We start from the raw sequence: 22,011 nt of genomic DNA, 5'->3' as shown, positions 1-22,011 counted from the left end.
AAGCAGTGAAGTCCTCTGGGAATACCAAAAATAGATTTTGGGACCAAGGCGTGGCACCCCATCAGTCTGGACTGGAAAACACTCCTAAATGTCAACAAACAGACATGGAACTATTTATAGGGTTTTGCTTTTTTTCCTTGGTTTTTGTTGTTGTTTTAGATTTTTTGTTTGTTTTATTTTGTTGTTTTGGTTTTCTCTGTCTTGTTTTTGTACTTATTATTGTCTCTGCATGTCTATTTAGAAAAGACAGGAAGGATAAACAATCCTGAGGAGAAAACAACAGGTCCGAGGGTTTGGGGGAAGGGCCAAGGTCACGGGAGAGAGGGAATTGTGGCAAAGGAAGTGGGTGTTAACAAACCCACTGAGGTAGTTAGTGTATTGTGCCAACCTGACCGATAAACACATGTGGGGTTAATTTAAGGACAGAGAGATAAAGTGCTCAGTGAGCCTCACCTTGCTAGTTATTGGGTCTCTTGCTTTCTGATGGTCGGACCAGGGTGCAGCTGACTTAGCCAGTTCCTGCTTCAGCTGACAAGGCTCACTTCCTGCAAGACAACCCTGAGGAGAAGCCACATGGACCTACCCCGATGCAGCCCTGGGTGCTAGAGGAGCCGTGTGGAGACCCCTGCCAGCGCTGAGATGCTTACACGTTCACTGTTCGTGCTTTCTTCCTGGAGTTGGCATTGTTATGTCTGTTTTGTGAGATGGAGGAGGACTTTGTGGATTGGTTTCAGACATATGGGTTAATGTTGGACCTGTGGGCTTGGAAAGTACTGGGTTGGCATGTTTTCTTCATGTGCACTTACCTTTTATATAAAACTCTCTCTTAAACATGAGTTTCTGTGGATTTTTTTTTCTCTAAAATACCCAGACTAACACATCCAGGTTCAAGTGAAAAGTGATCTAAAATTGATCGTGAGGAGAGCAGAAAGATACCTTGTAGGGACTGCTCAAGGACAATGTAACTGAGAGGAATTACTGAAACCCAATGAAGGCTGAACAGGATAGTAGGACAGGAGAAAAGTAAAAGGAAATAGAGGAAAGAAGTAGGAGGCAGAAGGCATCCTTAGAGGTCTAAATACAGGCATGTACCTATGTAAATATTTTTATATATAATGATAGGGAAATAGATCTATGAACATATATTTATATGTTAAGTATTAAGGTAGCAGAGAGACACTGAGTCTAAACTCAAGTACTCCCTCAATGCAAGAGCACGTTGTTCTAATAACCTGGTATTCAATGATGCTCCCTTTCCCCCACACAATCACTGAAGAGATAATGGGTGAATAAGCAAATGAGGTGAAGAAAGTTGATGGTTTCCAGCTAGCTAAAGATATAGTATCTCTGGGGTCTTAAAGGCTTGAAGATAAACAAGCAGCCATCTAGTTGGGAAGCAACAGAGCCCACATGGAAGAAGCACACCAGCCTGTGCGATCATGATGGGCCGATGGGATCAGGTATCAGGCATCAAAGACCCAGAACAAAAAAATAATATCAATGTGAATGATGGGGAATGTAGGGTGGAGACCCAAAGCCCATCTGTAGACAATTGGACATGCCCTTATAGAAGGGTCACAGGAAGAGATGAGCCAGTCAGGGTGCAGTGTAGCACAGTTGAAACATACAACTTTTCTCTAGTTCATTAATGCTTCCTCCACCATCATGATCTCAATTCTACCTTACAATTGGGCTAAACCAGAGGATGTACATGGGTACAGATAAGAGCTTGAAACACAGGGAACCCAAGACAGATTAACCCCTCAGGACCAGTAATGAGAATAACGATACCTGAAGCAGAAAGGGAAGGTGGGAGAGGAAGGGGGAACCAATCACAATGATCTACATATAACCTCCTCCGAGGGGAATGGACAACAGAAGAGTGGGTAAAGGGAGACATCAGTCAGTGTAAGACATGAAAAAATATTCATAGTTTATACATTATCAAAGACTCATGAGGGAGGGAGTAGGAGGAGGGGATGGGGAGCTGATACCAAGGGCTCAACTAGAATTAAAAAGGTCTGAAAAAGATGATGGCAACAAATGTACAAATGTGCTTGGCACAATGTACGTATGTATGGATTATGATAAGAGCTTTATGAGCTCCCAATAAAATGACATTTTTAAAATAGAATTATTTTCTATAATTTAAATGTCTGTGTAAGAGTTTGCATGAACTCTCTAATTGATGCAACGTTATTTGCTGAAACTAAGGAGGACTTACAGAAATTGTTGATGATGATCCAGGTTGGTAGCCTCCCGTATAAATTAAACTTACTGTAGCAGGACAGGCCACCTTGGTGGAGCATGTTCAAGATCTTGTCCCAAGTGGTGGAAACCAACAAGACCAGAGACATCAAAGATTGGCACTGAGACTCAGAAAAGCAGGGCTGAGCCTATGGATTACGTTCTCTTCTGACCTGAGACTATGGAACTGAGGGACTGTCTCAGAGAGGTCAACTTCCTGGGATCAGGAGCCACAAACCAAGGGGACACATGACTCAGAGGCTGAGATCATTGAGAGATTTGGCTGCTCAGTGTGGGACCAATTATTATATTGCTGCTGTGCTCTGAGCCTGACTGTTGGTAACCCGTTAACCTCCCTAATAAACCCTTTTTAAGTGGAATTCCACAGAGAAGGCTGTGTCTCACCCTTGAACCAGTGTCAGAACCTACACAGCTACCACGGGCTACTAATGAACCAAGCACGTCATCAGCTGTATACACAGTGGGCCTCAAGGGACGAAACAAAAAAGAATTAAACAAGAACAAGCGAATTCACAAAGCAATAACAGCTTGAAACCTCGAAGGAAGATTCCAATTCCTCCATTACCATCAAAACTGTGGGTAATTCCATTACCATCAAAAGTTCACCTGGTTCAGCGAGACATCCTGTGGGCCTGGTGCCACCAATTAAAGCTGAGCGCCAAAGGCCAGACACTAGAAGCATATATAAGCGACTGGGTGAACGTGCTGACCCAAGTCAAAATAATTTTCCTGCCGCAGCAAAGGAAGCCAAAATCCAGACATGGCTCCAAAAATCAAATGTGGCCAAGGGGAAACATCTCTAGATGGTTTGCAGAACAAGAATACGTGTCCTGAAGGGACTGACCCTCCTGAAATGGATCCTTCCTCTGCAGAAGGGGCACCTGTTAGATTGGGGAAGGGAATGCGAGCTCACCTTGGGCGCACGGAAGAATTAGGACCAGTTGAGATGCAAACACCACAAAAGGAGTTTATTTGCTAGCTTGAGCTAGGGCTTCCTTCCCTCCACTGCCCAGCACAGCGGGATGTAGCGTCCAGAAGGGAATCAGCCCCGAGTTCTTTGTTCCCTGGGCTTTTATGGGGCCAGGGACCGGGGGCAGTCCAGTGTTGCTGTTCTTTAAATTTATTGGAGAAAACTTCTGGCATCAGCGTTGAGCCGTGGTAGTTGGCGAGTAGTTCCATACGTATTTTCTTGACTGGTAAATTGGGGGTGGTGGTCGCTGCTCCCTACTGGTCAGTCTGGGACAGGTGATGCCTTCTCTGACAGAATTACCTCAATGTTGAGGAATCTGACATTAGAGCTTAAGCCTGCCCCAGACTCTGGTTTTATACAGCCTGTCATAGTGCTGGTGCTGGCGGTTGTAAACCAGGACCCCACATACCCACCTTTGAATCTGTTCTTCAACAGGACATCAATGCAGTTTACAGCACGGTGATACAGGTGACAGGCTCCACCGTGAGGCTGTGTTGGCTTCCTGGTCAAGAACTGGGGCAGGTGGAGGTGGAAGAATCACCACCAGAGACATAGGTTGTCAGGTGGTGTGCGGCACATGGGAGAAGTCTCCCTGCAAACACAAGTGATGGGATTGGGTGCCGTTTCATGGTGTACAAGCCGGGGTCCCTGAGAAACCAGGAAGAGTGAGCACTCTCTCTTGATACCTGCCTACAATTTTCCACCTCCGCATAGGAAAGACAATCTGCTGTGTCCCAAATGTGTCCAGAGGAACAAGGAGTTGAAGGAAAGTCTCCAAAGTGAGTAGAGTACCTGGGGAAAGGACACTCCCAAGATTGCAATGAATAATTGACATCGTGTCCCTCCAGGTTTCGGTCCACGCCCTCCCGTGGTCCTGCTCGCGGTGGGCACAGACTGCTGGGGGTGGGTGTCCCCTTTGCAATCTGGACTGTGAAGTCGACCCCAGCTGTGCTTGCTGCTTCCAGAGTTGAGATACACAAGACACTGATGTGTAAAATTGTTACAACTATATAAATTACCATATATCCCAGCTAATAAAAGCCCACCAATACCAACATTTCCTTGCCCTTCTGAAGTTCACATGGCTGAAGTTGAGCTTCGGTGGAGCATTAGCTGTGCCCGAGTCACTGAAGACAAGATCACTGTTTGCTGCTGTGCTGAATTTTCCTTATCTGAACACTGTTTTTAGGAGCTGTCCTTTCTAACTGTAAGATTAATGACTTCAAGTTGTTGAATATTTACAACAAAAATGCATAAAATTCTTCATATAAAAATATTTTAAGCAATATCTGTAATTTGCCTCTCATATCAGTGTTAATGCCCTTGCTTTGACTGGTAGCTGTTTTGTGGCTTTCTGCTCTTGAAAAAGTTTAAAGGTCACTTCCCAACCAACGCACAAAGTCCTGAAGTTCTAGTTGCTCTGGTGTACTTCATCCTTTGCATGTTGGGGGCCAAATATGTGACCTACGAGTTGATATTCTTTTTTTGAGCTGATCTTCTTAACTTGTAAGGAGTAAAGCAGAAAAATAAATGTATTTCTTTAAAAAAATTAAACTTACTGTAAAGAAATCAAAAATCCTCACAACTGGAGCAAGAGACATGTCATGATAAATGAAGAAAATAAATGAAGTCAAGCAATTCATTTCACTTTTATCCACAATCAACATACATGGGCAATTCTGTGAAGACATTCGATGATGAATTGCACTGGGCAGCTCTGCACGATTGAAACTGTTGAGGAGCGCTAGCACTTTAGAGCCAAAATGCACCTGACCCAGTCCTTACCTCACATGTAGTTGAACCCATACCTCATATGTAGTTGAAAATTGAATAATGAACAAAGATCACTGGTTTCATGCATCAGAATTATGTCTTGAGCGAAGAGATTGAAAGTTTTGTGGACTGTCAGTAAACAAAAAATTCTGTCTTGGAAGAGGAATAAGCTAGAATGTGTCTTAGAAACAAGATGTCAAGATTTCACCACAAATATTGTGGACCGGTTATCAAAATAACGCAGTACCTGGAAAAGGGCATTAGGCTTGGTAAAGTGGGAAATCAGTAAAGAAAGGGAAAACCTTCAAGGAGGTAGACAGGCATAGTGGCTGCAACAATGGACGTGAATATAAGAAAGAGCATGACAATGATGGAGTGGACAATGCTCCTGTGTCTCACAGGTGCTCTGTGAGTCAGAACAGACTTGATAGCATCTCATGACATTATTCAGTTCTGACCATCCATTCCCATTTAAGAATATCACTGACAAAATTAGTGGAGTTTTCAGATACAGGTAACCTCGTCCGTGAAAGCTCCTGACCATGAACAAAATCACACAGTCAAAAAATGGCAAGTTATTCAATGCTCTGTGTCATTTAATGTGGATAGTATTACCATGGTAAAGAATAAAAGTGTGAATATGTTAGGAAGAACAATTCAATCCCCAAAAGACAGCTCTAGCATCTCAGATAAATATGGGTAAGCTTAACGAAGATTCAAATAGAGATTTAATATAATTTGACTAAGGATTTATGATTAGCAAATTACACTTCTGTCTGTGGAAGATGATGTCAACTGCATAGGGAGCAGTGTTTGGGTATCAATACTAGGATAGGGATCCCCATAATTTGTAACCACTAAAAGGAGATCAAAAAGTAAATAACTTTATGGTATTCTAAGGAAAAAACAATGTAGATTTAGAAATAGGAAGAGGAATGGTAAACGATAGCCAAGCTATCAGGATTACAACATAGAGTGTATGATTTGATGTGTCAGCTTGGCTAGGCTATGGTTTGTGGTGAGTTTCCATAAGACACATTATCTGCTGTTCCACAATGTAATTAACTGTAATATAATCATTAAATCCTTTGAACAGGAAGCTCTTTCAAATGAGGTCAATCTTCTGACGGTAAATAGATAGACAGAATTTACTTTCTCACAACTCTACACTTTTCCCAGTGTCTGATCTATTAATCTTAATCCGCGAGACTGAATAAATAACTAGCCTACTGCCTGACTTTTTAGTTTTGGCTTTTTGTTCCTTTAATTTTCCAGCCCTCTGCAATTCTCTGTGCCAACAGGAGTCACCAGTATGCCACCTGAGCCATGGGCATGGGACATGACAATCACTTGTTACAATCCCCTCAGTCAGTAGACACTGCTAGCCTGCAGTCTGATCTACAGGTTTTAGATTTTCCAGTCCCCAAATTAAATGAAATAAATAATTTAATTTTAATTCTAACATATATATTTTTCTATCTATCATCTATCTATCTATCACTTATATTTTGAAATTGATTCAGTGGCACCTAATAACCACAAAAATATTGGAGACCTACATGAATGCTTCATTGCTATTGTTTCTATAGACAACCCTGTACAAAACTGTGTATATGGGAAACTCTCAAATAATTCATTATCTTATTAATTCAAAACTCATTTATTTGTTCATCAAATCAATTCAGTATTTACAGGCTAGTGTTTTTAATAGGGAGTTATATACTTGAATTATACAAAGTCTCAAACATTACTGGGACTCTATACACACTCCATTAGGAGATCACAGAGTGTCAGATTCTAGAGGGAGTATATAAAGATAGGAATGAAATAAGAGAGAGACCTTGAAATATTTAGTTGTGGGGAAGTGTTCTGGGAAGAGAGAACTAAAAGTGCAAAGTCCAAGGAATTAAAATGAATGTGCTTTGTGCCAAATAAAGGAGATTAAAGTTACTGGAATATAATGGCAAAGGCCAAGGGTGTTAAAGAAAACAAGAAAACACTTTCTAAATCAACTATTGAATTATGAATCAGCATTGTGGTTGGCACTGGAGAACTAGAATTGAGAAGCCATGCTCCTTTTTGACACATCTGACAAACTAATGAAAAACTTATTGTATTGGGAGAGTGAAGAACTTACTCTATTGAGAGAGAAAATAAACCATTATAGAGAAAGAATAATGTCTTTGGGTGATGTCAACTGTGGTCTCGGTTTTTTTCATTATACTTTGTCCCTAAATAACATATCAGAGGAAATATACTATTAACGGCATAATGGCGGAATTAGAATAAGGCATGCGGCCCTGAAATGTAGAATTTACAATAGTATAAAGCTACTAAGAATAAAATTGAAATTTAGCAGAATAACATGTATTAAGCATGCTATATATATGAGAAAATTTAAGGTACAGAGGGAGAACAGTAATCATATCAGGTTGAGAAATAAAAGAATGATTCCTGGAGGATATGAAAACCTGATATAAGATTTCACGTATGCATGAAATTTTGACAAGAGTGAAATATACAAGGGAGAGAAAGCCACTCATAGGGAAAAGCAAACCAGTGCAATTACAAAAGCTCTGTATGTTTTACGAACAACAACCTAATGGTTTATGTTTACTTGTGTACAGGTTGTACACAAGCGTATTTGTCACTACCTTATAACTATGTTTGTTCGTGTACAGTAATGTATCTATTTATTTAATCAATGATCATATATTTTTATCTGCTCTACACAGTGTCAAAAGCATTGGCAATGTAGTTTAGACTAGGAGGAAAACAACAGAATAATAAAACACTCATTTGTAATATGATATGCATGGAGATCATGCTCAGGAAGGTGAAAGGGAAGAAGATTTTAGTTCAAATATTTTTTAGAAAATTATGGAAGCTATAAATAAATAAATAAATCCTTTTTAAAAGCCTATGTAAAAATTTAACAGCAAGCTAAAAATATATTTAACATAAGTTACCTTTAAGCTACTGATTTATTTTATCTGCTAATCATATGGCTGTCAAGGGACTAAGAGAAATTGCCATTCTGGGGCCTGTGCTCATGGCAAACCCATGTGTGTCAAAGTAGAGGTGTCCTCCATATTGTGTTCCTTTTGCTGAAAATATCTGATTTATTTGAAGAAAGGAAAAAATAAATAAATTCACGACACAGATGTTCACATTTTATTCCTCACTTTTATGTTCCAGGTTCTGCATTTATAGATTACAAGCCATTTTCAGAGAACATATGTTTTGTACATCTTTTATATGTATTCAGGAGCTGGACAGATGTTAGTTAATCCCTATTACTGGTTTAACAGGAGGGTAGTGCAGGTGAATGTATACCTAGAAGATACACACACACACACACACACCTTATTGTGCTATAAATTGCAAGAAATTGTGGAAATAAAAAAAGAGAGTAATAAAAAATAATTTTTGTGTACAACAGTCAACTTCCCTAGTTCCTAGACCCTCCATGGAGATGGAAATCAATTCACTTGGTAGGACTTTCATACCAACTTGGTAAATCATTTCTTATCCTCAGTGAGGGTCAGACAGGGCCTAACTGAGGACAGATGGAAGACGGACTTCCAAACAAGAGACCAAGGTGTCACTTTTCTGCAGGTACCAGGAAGAGCTATTTCACAGCTATGTGTGGCTCAGATATAAAATGCACCATAAGAATTTTAATGGTTGGTTTTCTAAAAACAGATCAATAAACCTTTACTTACAGTATCTCTAGGTAAACACAAAGTAGCATAATTTCTGTTAGCATCTGATCATATTTGCACCACCCAGTTACTTCATGTGAAGATAATGTGCAAGCAATCACTCACTGGATTCGATGTCTCTTAAGAGCCATGCTAGAAATGTGTAGGCTTCTTTGGCAGAGAGCACTAACTACACTTAGCTATGTCTTGAATGTGCTCTACATAAGAGAATTTTAATTGAGCATGTATGTGAAAACTTCTAACCCAGAGAACAGGTGTTGCAATAAGCAAACAGGTATTGCAATATGCATTGGCCGACATATATTCAAAAGACAGCATTTTAGCGTTCCCTTCTCTTCCCCTGAAATAACGCGTCCCTATCAATTTTGAAATAGCTCAATCTTGACTTTATTCTTATCTCTGTTCTTACATCACTTTCAGAAATGTATCTTCCTTTACAAAAATAACCTAAAACAATCAACAACCTGGTACTTAGACTGGCCTAATTTTCTTCATATGGTACTTATCACTCACTAGGATTACTTTTTGCCTGAAGCTATTAATCTAAAATAATATACTAATGATTTTAGAAGTAGAGCACATGTATCCGACTTTAGTTATGATTTCACCCTATTCAATGTTTCAGTTATAAATATTGATTGCTATTAATCTCACACTAAGACTATTCTTAAAGATTGATATGTTGTTTTTCTATTTTAATGATCAGAAAAGAAAAATCATTTCTGCAATTATGAGTAATAGTATAATACCATGGAGAATGGAGAAAACTATATTCCTGAACTTGTTCTTTTTTATTTCTTTAATGATAAACTTATCTTAACAACTATCGAAACAAAATATTCAATTCATTTTTTCCTCTAGTTTTGATTGAAAATAGCTAGATTTTCCACTGTATTTGAATACCCAAGCTCATGTAGGTTTTGAGACAAGTACAAAATATTAATACCAGGTGGAACTCTTTGTGCATTGAATCTGTCAAACATTTATTTAGCAAAATCTGGCCTATTGACATTTAGCTAAAACCGGGGACAATGAGATTATCATTTGTATCTGAGCATAGACTGTCATAAAACACTGCCTAATTTCTGCAGTTGTAAACTTATGTGGTCAATGAATGCTATTTACACTTAACAATTAAACACATAGTGAGAAAAAATATTTGAGGAATTGCTGTCTAATTCAGAGCTCTTAAAGCATCCTGACATTAAATTAACCGAAGTTGTTATAGCATAACAATGTTTCAGTCTTTAAAGTTGTATGACTTTCCGGTAACCACTTTAGTGTCTATAGAGGAACAACGTTAGAGGAAAATATATCTTGTATCTTAGAGTCCAAGAGGTAACACCCATTAAGGTAATTATAGTGAAAGAGAAGTGAATTGAAGCAACTTTGTCAGAGCAAGAAATCATAGATCTAATTTAACTGAATTCTCTGAATAATAATAAAATCCCACATCAGTTCAGACCTGGAGAATTTAAAGCTATGTCCTGAGCCACTGGAAATGGTTCATAATAGCAGAAGGCAAGTGCAGTAGGATGATTAACTGGGCTGTCTTTTTATTTGAGTTTTCATTTCTGTGCACTGATTTTGCAGAAGGCTAGTCTTTACAGTGGAACACCAAATTCCACCCGGAGACTCCATATGAATGCAGCCTCCATTGGTTAAGGGTCCTTTTGAACATTAACCCGTAGTGTGAATAGCCTTTCCCTCGGGGAGAGGGCGCTAGAGAGTGAATTATTGTCATTTTTCTAGCTAGTCCAGGGAGAAGTGGAATAGCTCTAGGGGACATGCCCTCAGAAACCGAGTGCTAGAGTCACATGTTCATGCATCATATTTTAACTGCTTGGTCCTTTGAGCCAAATTTGTAAGCTTCCAGCATAATGTATTTGTCCCAGTCATGGTCCCGTTCCCAATCATGGTTACGGCCCCAATTCTGTAGTCCCAAATGTAACAATGATGTATTGATTTGCTGCCAGTTATGTTTTTGACCACCACTTGTCTGTCAATTTGTTGTACAGTGGTGTCTTGTGTGTTTCTGTCATGCTGGAAGTTATATCATTATTATTTCAAATACCTGCAGGATCATCCAAAGAGAACAGGTTTCAACAGAGCTTTCGGGCTAACGGGATACAAAGAAAGAGTAGACAGTCTGCTTCTGAGACTTCGCCACAGAAAACCTAAGGGACCGCATAAAAAACATTGTCAGATACTTAAAACCTCAAGAACTTAAGAAGATGATCCCTGCAGGTGAGAAGGCAGAAGAGCAGCCTTCTAGTAGTAGAGTCGATCATAATGGCATGAATGGAGTAAAGCCTATAGGGGTAGAGCCTTCGATACTTGCATTTGCTGAAGAAGCAGGACTCAAAATTAAAAGAAACAACTACAAATACAAATTCTCTGAATTTGAAATGTAATACATAGGAATCAAAGAAAATTGGAGGCTATCAAAAGTGAAATGGAATGCAGAAAGATCAATGGTGTAGGCTTTAGTGTGCAGAAATGGGATAGTAATGGTCATTTTTGATTAAAAACAAAACATGCAGTTTACTGTGCTGGGAATGACACAACCAAGAGCAAAGAAGTCTCATTCATGCTCAAAAAGGACTTGAAGTACAATATAGTCTGTGGTAGTAAAATATCTATCCAAAGACAAATAAATCTAATCAGTACTACAATTATTAAAATGTATACATCAATCACTAAAACTAGTGACAGACATTAAAGAATTCTACCAGTCTTCAGTCTGAAATTGATCAACCATGCAATCAAGATGCCTTAATCATTATTGATGTTTGGAATGCCAAGTTTAGAAACTAAGAGGAAGAAACAATAGTTGGAGAATTTGGTCTTGTAAATAGAAATTATACTAGAGGTCATAAGATAGAATTTTGAAAGACCAACAATTTCTTCATGGCAAAAACCCCTTTCACCAACACAAATGGTAACTATGCATATCTGCTTCTTCAGGTAGAATACACAGAAATCAAGTTGATGATACCTGCAGCAATGACACAATGGAGAAACTCAATATCAACAGTTAAAATGAGATTGGGGCCTACTGTGAAGCAGTCCATCAATTACTCATCTATAAGTATCACTATAAATCAGCATTATTGACTCCATGGCAGTGATCTTGTTTTGAGAAGCTCAAGTTGAAACTGAATAAAATTAAAACAAGTCCATGGGAGCCAAAATATGACCTTGAGTATATCCCACCTGAATTTCCAGAATATATCAAAAACAGATTAGACTCATTGAACACTAATGAGAGAAGACCTCATGAGCTGTGGAATGATATCAATAACATCATACATGAAGAATGAAAAGGTCATTAAAAAGGGAAGAAAGAAAAGATTAAAGTTGGTGTCAGAGGAGACTCTGAAACTTGTGGTTAATTGGAGAAATAATTAAGTCTAAGACAAGAATAGAAAACTTTAAAGAGGGGCCAACTATTATAATGAAATGTGCAAAGAACTAGAGTTAGAAAACCAAAAGAGAAAAACGCGTGCAACTGAAATAACTGAAATAACTAAAGGAAAAATACAAGCCTCATGTTGCAATATTAAAAGTTTCTATGGTCAAAATACTGAATGCTGCAGGAAGCAGCAAAACAACACAGAAAGAATACACAGATTCACTGTACAGAAAATAACTGTTCAACATTCTACTAGTTTAAAAAGCCAATAGTATTGAAGGAAGTAGCCAAGCTCCATTGAAAGGATTACCCAAAAACAAAGCCCTAGGAATGAATGGACTATTAATTGAAATGCTTCAAAAGTTGATGTAGCACTGGAAACACTTACTGGTCTATGAGAGATTACCTTCAGAAATCAGAATATTTTAAGCTATTTATTTATTTTTTTAACAAAACAACCTTATCACTTTAAAGTACTCTCATTGCTTAATACTTAATAAAATAAAGTACTTAATACATTTGTCAAATCTGCTATTCCGTTCTTGGAAACGTTTTCCAGACTCCTCTGTTTGGATGGCTGACAGCACCTCTCTCATTTTTTTCTTCACTTCTTCTAAGTGGTCAAATTACGGCCTTTTTCATATCCCGCTTCATTCATGGTAGTGAAAAGAAGTTGCACAGCTTGAGCTCAGGTGAGTAGTAATGTGCATGGTACAAGAAGGCTTGCTGCTTTTGCCCCAAACTGGAGCACCAAGATGACTAAGTGAGCAGGTGTGTTGTTGTGATGGTAAAACCAGCCCCCCATCTACCACAAATCAGGCCACAGCTCATTTTGTCTCACACTGTTACCCAACCTTTTCAGAACATCTGCATAGAAAGCTTGATTAACAGTCTGCCCTAGTGGAATGATCGCCAAATTCACTATCCCCAGTACATTTAAAAAAGCGGGGAGGCATCATCTTGATCTTTGATTTCACTTGATCAGTTTTGGGGGGTCAGGGGATGAAGGTATCTTCCACTGGAACCATGTCTCCTCATCAATAATGACCTTGGAAAAAATATTTGGGTCACTTCAGAAGTGTTCTTTCAAAATTGGCATGTTTCTAATTGACATTGTTTTCCCAGGTCAGCCAGAACTCAAGACACAAATTTTGTAGCGACTCTTCTCACTCCCAGATCTTCCATTAAAATTCACTGAACTGAGCTCCAAGATAGTCCAGATAGCTTCCCCATCTCTTATATGGTCTAGCATCAGGATTTGGGCACAAGAGCATGAATTTTGTCACATTCCCATCCATTCAGGAAGACAATGGACATCCAGACAATGTTTGTTACCAATCAACATTTCACCTTTTCTGAAATGAGAGAATCACTTGTACACTTGAATTTTCCCATAGGGCTGTCCTTGTAATCTGTATTCAATTCAACATCACAACAGTTTCTGGGGCATTTTTCCTGAGCAGGAAACAAAATTTCCCAGACACACACTGTTTTCTTAAATTGGCCATCACAAAAAACAAAAACAAAACAAAAAAACAATGGTGAGCACAACTGCTTTTACAAAGAAACTCCAGTGGCTAGAGAGAACCTTCCCAAGCAGTGCCTTGGGTGCACTAACTCAGAGCACGCTGCTTGATGCTTGCAGGGGAAAAAAGAGAATGTGTACTATGAAAGCTCTACTGAGTGTAGTTTTTTGTTGTTGTTTGTTTTTTGGTAACCTCTTTTTATACCAGGAAATGTAATAGATGGCAAGCTGACCAATTTACTGGAAGAGATCCATATTTGTCTCCATTCCAAAGAAAGCTGACCGAAAAGCATGCCCAACTTATAGAACAATATCACTGATGTCACATATGAGTAAAATCTTTCTATCGATCACCCAACAACAGTTGCATCAGTACATTAACAAGGAGCTGCCAGGGGTTCAGGTTGGCTTCAGAAAAATAATCTGTACAATCCAGATGATTGCTGATAGCAGGTGACTCTTGAAAGCGGAGAACACCAAAATATGTTTACTTGTGTTTTATTGACTATCCTCAGACATTCTAAACACATGTGAACTGGACAAATAGAATGAATTTGAGACAATATCTCAAGCTACTAAGTACATCACACCTCTTTCCCTTAAATCAACAAATTTCTTCCACCAACTTTGGGATTTTGTAACCCAAACAGCCATGCTGTGGGTCTTATGGTGATTTTTCTGACCCGCAAATGATAATCTCTACTTGGTAGTTATTTTTTAAAGTATTAGATGCCATGAGTCTTGGGATGAGTTATCTAGAAAAATAGTGTCAGTGACACTCTTACACACATAAGAAAAAAAAAATTCCTACTAAGGAAGCATCCCAGCCCAGTTCAACTCAATTAACAAGTCAGATGCTAGCTGGGGCCCTCCAGAAAGGTGAAGTGGGAATTAAAGAGATCAAAGGCAAGTAAATCACAAATATCCAAGGTTAATGGAGACATGGCTGGGCAACAACAGCTTTCCATTTCAGTGGCCCACATGGGGCTATCCTTGAAGCTTACAGAGTCTGAGCAAGCAGAATTCACAAGGGCCAGAGAGAGGAAGATCATGTCTCACACTTTCCTACAGAAAAGGCCACACCCCGCAAGGAGGCATCATCAGGCTATGACCTGATCAATAAGTTGGACTCCACTCCTACACCTCCATGCTGGGTCCAGTTGACATACGATCTGTCACAATGCAAGAAATATAAGCAGTGTTTCCACTCCAGCAGATCACTGCCATCTCCCTCCTCCAACTCCTGTATTTTCATGTAATTTAGCACTCAGTCAGAGATACCAGTACTAGCCTTTATAGCTTCAGACAGGATCTACAGGGTGTCCTTGGAATGTTGAACATATATACAGGTGGCACAAAATGTAAGGGTTTCTTCCCCCAAAGTAGGGAAGTGGGGCCTTGCCTGAGAAGGGTTAAGGTGGATATGGATTACCCAGTAAAAATAATTAATTATTGAAAGCCTGGTGCAGGACACCCTCTTTGAAGAAGATGTAGTATGGACAGCGGAGCAGGGGATGTCCATCCTCTTCTAGGCCCTCCGCTACTCTTTATGGGAAACCAAAATGCAATACATGAAGACAAACCTTTGAGATTCATGCTTAAAACTTCATGGCACTACAGAGTGCTACTGAATCAAGCAGGAATTGGTCTCGCCCCACCTTCTTCCTGATCTTGGGGAAGAACAATCAGAACCTCAGTGTGTTAGTCTGGGTATTTTAGAGAACCAAATCCACAGAAACGCACGTGTAAGAGAGATTTTCATATAAAGGGTAAGTGCACATCAAGAAAACATCCCAACCCAGTTTTGCCCAAACCAACATGTCCAACATTAACCCATATCTCTGACACCAATCCAGAAAGTCCTCCTCCATCTCACAAAACACACATGACTCCAACTGCAGAAGGAAAGCCGAGTCAGAATGAGTAAACATCTCAGTGTTGGCAGGGATCTCCACGCGGCTGCTCCAGCACCCAGGGCTGCATCTGGGTAGGTCCATGTGGTTTCTCCTCAGGCATGTCTTGAAAGAAGTGAGCCTTTCCAGCTGAAGCAGGAACCTGCCTAAGGGAGCTACACTCTGGTCTGACTACCACAAAACAAGAGACACGAGAACTAGAAAGGTGAGGCTCACTGAGCCATTTATCCCTCCATCCTTCAATTAACCCCACATGTGTTTATTAGCCAGGCTGTCACAATAAACTAACTAACACACTAAGAGTGTAGAAGTGGGATTCCAGTCTCTTCACATCGGGTCCCCAGAATCAATGACTTATTTGGTTCTAGAACCAACACTTTTGTATTCAAAGCACATAAGTCCCAGTGAGAACAAGTCCCTTGTGAAGCAGAAGGAATGTAAAGCACTACCCAAGGCAGGGTCTGTGTGTGGGATCCCAGGAGCAAATGGTTTCTTTAGCCACAGAGGCAATATTTTTGAGTCATAGCTCTTAGGTCTCATTGAGAGCCATTTGATGAGACAAAAGGAACCTAAACCATTAGCCAAGGCAATATGTCCTCATCTGTTTTCCTTAGGAGAAATCAGGGCAAGACAGCATCATCAGGATCCAGGTCACACTCATTATACAGGACTTAATAGGCATTCAAGGTAATTGAGGAGCTCAATGGAGAAAGAGAACTTCAACCACTGATTTATCTTGAAGATGCTTTAGCCATCCCAGAGAGTGAACATTTTAAGTGAAAGGTCATGGCCTATTTCAGTGAAGAGGCTGTCCAAAATGGCAACTATCCTTCCAGGACAAAAGCAATGACTTATGCACACCACCACAAGGATTATGATTCAATAGAAGAGAAGTGAACAAGGAATTACATGCCCTTCTGAATTTTATACGGAATGAAAAGTTTTCAAATAAATCAATTAATTATAATAAACCAGCAACCATTGACAAAGGAGTTTAGAAGAATTCAGCAGCTTTCTTAGGAAGGCTATAGGAGGCTCTGGTTAAACACATCAGTCTAAAGCCTGAAAATGCTCCTTGAAACTCAAAAGCCAAACTCACTGTGATCAAGTCAATTCTGGCTCATAGCAGTTCTTTTTTTTTTCAAATCTTTTTTTATATATAAATCATTTTATTGGGGCTAATACAACTCTTATCACAATCCATACATACATCAATTGAGTAAAGAATCCTTATTCATTCATTGCCCTCATAATTCTGAAAATTCATCTTCCACTTGGGTTCCTGGAATCTGGTCATTTTAATTTTTCCCTCCCCCTCCCTCCCCACTCTTCCCTCCCTCATGAACTCTTAATAATTTATAAAGTATTATTTTATCTTATCTTACACTGCCTGGCATCTCCTTTCACCCACTTTCCTGTTGCCCAACCCCCAGAGAGGAGGTTATATGTAGATCCCTGAGATCGGTTCCCCCTTTGTACGCGTATTTCCACTCTCACCGCTGGTCCTGAGGGGTTCATCTGTCCTGGATTCCCTGTGTTTCCAGACCCTAACTGTACCGCTGTGCAACCTCTGGTCTAACTATGTTTGCAAGATAGCATTGGGATCATGATAGGTGGAGGGGAGAAAGCATTTACGAACTAGAGGAAGGTTGTGAGTTTCATTATTGCTACACTGAACTCTGAGTGACTCATCTCCTCCCCACTACCCCTCTGGCATGCTGTTTGTACTTACCTCAGGGAACTCATGTTATACCTGTCCTATTGAGTTTGGCTTACCTCGCTTAACATTCCTTCCAGCTTTTCCCATGAAATAATGTGTTTCATGTGATCGTCCATGCTTTTCAGTGGTGCACAATACTCCATTTTGTGTATGTGCCAAAGTTTAGTAATCCACTCATCTACTGATGGAAACTTAGGCTGTTCCATGTCTTTGAAATTGTGAATTGTGTCACAATAAACATTGGAGTGCAGATGACTGTTCATGTTTTATTTGCTGCTTCCACTAAGTATATGCCTAGTAGAGGGATGGCTGGGTCATAAGGTAGATCAATTTCCATTTTCTTTAAGTATCGCCAGCTTGCTTTACACAGTGACTATACAAATCTACACGACCACTCGCAGTGGAGGAGGGTTCCTACTTCACCACAGCCCCTCCAACACTTGTTGCTCTCTGATTTGCTGATTTGGGCTAGCCTCAGGGGTGTTAGATGGTATCTCATGGTTGCTTTGATTTGTATTTCTCTTATGGCCCTGGACCTGGAACACTTTCTCATATGCTATTGGCCATATGGGTCTCCTCTCTAGTGAAAGTTCTTTTCAGTTCTTTTGCCCACTTGCTTAGGGGGTTAACTGTTTTCCTCGTTTTGCAGGCCATGATGGTGTTGTAGATTTTAGTAATGAGCCCCTTGTCCGATGTGTCATTTCTAAAAATCCTCTCCCAGTCTGTGGGTTGTCTTGTCACCCTTTTGGTGAAATCTTTCGAGGTGCTCAGGTGCTTTATTCTTATTAAATCCCATTTGTCAATTTCCAGTTCACCTGTGTGTTTACCCTTCCTTATTGCAGTGAGCTTATGAGTTCCCTGGGCCAGTGCTCTGAGGTTAGTCCCAATTCCCTCCTTTTGGTTTCTTGTAGCAGGGTGTTATTGTTTTCCTTATATAGGTCCTTAGAATATTTTGTTAAATATATTCCTAGGTATTTCAGTTTGTTCTTAGCTACTATGAAGGGTACTTCCTTCTTAATCCCCTCTTCCATGGCCCTGCTCGATGTGTCTAGAAAGCCTACCAACTTCTGTTTATTGATCTTGTATCCTGCTACTCTTCCACATTTCTCTATTTCTGTAAGTGCACCAGCTGTGGAGCTTTTGGAGTTTTCAATGTACAGGATAATGTTGTCTGCAAATATCAATAGTTTCACCTCCTCCTCTTCTATTTCGATCCCTTTGATGTCCTTCTGCTGTCCTATTTTGTTAGCTGGAACCTCCAAAATGATATGGAATAGAAGTAGGGACAGGGGGCATCCTTGTCTTGTACCCTTTTTCAGTGGGATTCTTCTTGTCTTCTTTTCTCCATTGACTATGATGTTGGCCGTTGGTCTTTCATAAATAGCTTGTATGAGCTTGAGGAACTTACCCTCCAATCCTATCTTCATGAGTGTCTTGATTAAGAATGGATGCTGGATGTTGTCAAATGCTTTTTCTAAACCTGTGGATATTATCATGTCGTTTTTATCCCTTTTCTTCTCGAAGTGATGTATAATATTAATGGATTTTTGGATGTTAAACCATTCTTGCATCCCTGGGATGAATCCTACCTGGTCGTGCTGGATGATATGTTTATTATACTGTTGTATTCTATTGGCCAATATTTTGTTAAGGATTTTTGCATCTATGTTCATTAGAGATATTGGTATATAATGCTCTATACCTGTGGGGTCTTTTCCCTGATTGGGTATCAATGTAATGCTGACTTTGAAAAATGAGTTTGGGGGTTTTCCATCCTCTTCTATGTAATGGAATACTTTGTGGAGGATTGTGTCAACTCTTCCCTGAATGCTTGGTAGAATTCTGCTGTGAAACCATGTGGCCTTGGGGTCTTTTTTGTTGATAGGCTTTTGATGACCCTCTCTATTTCTTCTTTTGCTATGGGTTTGTTGAGGTTCTTGATCTCTGTCTGAGATAATCTAGGGAGATATTGTTTTTCCAAATATTTATCCATGTTGTCCAGGTTTCTGAATTCATTAGAATACAGACCTTCATAGCACTTTGTGATTATCCTTTTAATCTCATTGGGGTCTGTTGTTATTGCCCCTGTTTCAGCCCTCATCCTGGCGATTGATGTTTGTTCCTTTCTATCTTTGGTAAGCTTTGCCAGAGGACTGTCAATTTTGTTAATTCTTTCATAAAATCGGCTTTTAGCTACATTTATCTTTTACATTGTTCTCTTGTCTTTCCACTGGTTTAACTCCGTCCTGATTTTTATTATTTCTTTCCTCTTGCTACTGGAGCAGTTTTCTGCTGACTCTGTTCTAGTTGTTGGAGGTTTAGTGTTAACGTATCTGTCATATGCCTTTCTTCTTTTTTCATGTATGCATTTAATGATATCAAGCTACCTCTCATAACTGCCTTCACAGTGTCCCATAAGTTTTGATATGTTGTATGCTTGTTCTTGTTAGTTTCTAGAAAATTCATAATATCCTCTCTGATCTGGGCCCCTACCCATTCATGTGGCAGGAGATCATTTTCATTCACCGATTGGTTGCCCTTGCTTTTCTGGACGCCCTGTTATTAATCTCCATCTTTATGGCATGGTGATCTGAGAAAGATGTCTGGATAATATCTATGTGTTTGAATTTACTCAGGCTAGACTTGTGTCCCAGCATGTGGTCTATTCTTGAAAAAGATCCATGTGGATTTGAAAAGAATGTGAAACCCTTTGCTTTTGGATGGAAAGCTCTACAGCTGTCTATCAGGTCCTGTTGCCTAATTACATTGTTTGGCTCTCTGGCCTCTTTGCTGAGCTTCTTTCCCAGTGATCTGTCTTTCTCTGATAGTGGAGTGTTAAAGTCACATACTATGATTGTTGATTCTGTGATTTCTTGTTTCATCTTGTTAATTGCTTTTTTGACGAAATTCACCACACCATTATTAGGAGCATAAATATTCAGTATGCTAAGTGCTTCCTGTTTTACTGAATCTTTGAGCATTATGTAGGGTCCCTCTTTGTTTCTTTTTATGGTTTGGATCTTGGGGTCTTTTTGTCAGAGATTAACATAGACACCCCTGCATTTTTGGAGTTACCCTTCGATTGATAAACTTTATGCCAAGCCTTTATTCTTAGCATATTCTTGTCTGTGCGCTTCAGATGTGTCGCTTGCAGCAACAGATTGATGGATTATGTTTTCTGAGCAAGTCTTCAAGCCTCTTTCTTTTAAAGTATGAATTGAGCCGATTGTAATTCAGAGTTATTATCGCTATCTCTGGATTCATAATTGCCATATCCTGTTTTGTGTTTTGGGTCTTTACCTGTCTCCCTTCATATCAGTGTACTGTGTTTTAGTGGTGAGTTTCTCTATTGGCCTCTTTTCCATCTGAGACCCTGTTGTCCTGGTAATTGTTGCTGGCATGTTGGCTTCTAGATGGAGATGGGCTATATGATGGTCTCCTGTTTGTTCTTGGTGGAGGTTGATCCTCTGGCCATAGTGAGTCAGGCAGCATCTTCCGCAGGGTTGGATGACTTGCAGCATATTCTTTGAGTCTTTTCTTGTTCTGGAAGAACCTTATCTCACCATCTATCTTAATAGATAACTTGGCTGGGTACAGGATTCTGTGATGGATGCAATTTTTTCTTTCAGCTTTTGGAAGATGTTGCTCCATTCTCTCCTCCTCTTCATGGTATCTGCTGATATGTCTGAACATATTCTTACCTGCGCTCCTTTGTATGTGACTGTCTTCCTTTCTCTTGCTAATCGTAATTTTTCTCTTTTTCCTCCAAGTTGGATATTTTTACTATTATATGCCTTGGCGTGTTCTGTTTGGGATTTAGTTTAGCTGGCATCCTTTCTGCTTCCTGTATGAGTGTCTGGTTCTCCCTTGTTAGGATGGGACAATTTTCTTCCAGAAATTACTTTAGTATCTTGGCTGTCAACTTGTGTGTTGTGTTGTGCTCTGCTAGACTGATGATTCAAATATTAGTCCTCTTCCTAGCATCTGTCATTGATCTCAGGCTCTCTTCTGTTTCTTTAATTTTCTTTTCTGACTGTCTCTCTAGCTTGCTTAGGTCTGTTTGAGTATCCTCTAGATCACTGATCTGGTTCTCTACCTCCTCGAGGTCATTGATACGGTTCTCTGCCTCCTCAAGTCTAATCTTAAGTTCTGTGACCTTGTGTGTGACTGCTGCTACCTCCTCTGTTAGCTCTTGCAGTTCCCTTTGGTGGGTGGATTTCATCCCCTCTATTGTGGACTTCATCCCCTCTGTTGTGGACTTCATCTCCTCTATCATTGCATTCTTATTCTGTGTTGCTTCCCTTAGCTCCTGTATTACTGTGAACAGACTTCTGAAGATTTCTTTCTGTGGCAGCTATGTATCTGTTTCTTCTATGGGAGATGTTCGGTCTGCTACTATGTTTCATCTCTCTTTTTTTGTTGTTGTTCGGAGTGATGTGGTCTGTTGATTTTTCCTTGATCATTTCATAGTCCTCATGCTTCTAGGGACCAAGGTAACCTTATCTGTGCTACTGTTAAAGGTTCTTTCAGGTGACAGCCTATGACCTACTATTAGGATTGGTCAGAGTGCTGTGTAGGCAGAGTTCCCGACATCTTAGTGACCCACACTGGTGAGATGTTTCAGCAACTGGGATGGTGGCTGGAGCCTCAGTGAGTGCCCTTAGGCTGCTTTGACCTGGTTTGTCAGGGTACTCTTAGAATC

Source organism: Tenrec ecaudatus, chromosome 2 (assembly GCF_050624435.1).
Source record: "Tenrec ecaudatus isolate mTenEca1 chromosome 2, mTenEca1.hap1, whole genome shotgun sequence".
NCBI lineage: Eukaryota > Metazoa > Chordata > Mammalia > Afrosoricida > Tenrecidae > Tenrec > Tenrec ecaudatus.
The sequence above is the reverse complement of the archived record's forward strand: the minus strand, read 5'-3'. Positions refer to the sequence as shown.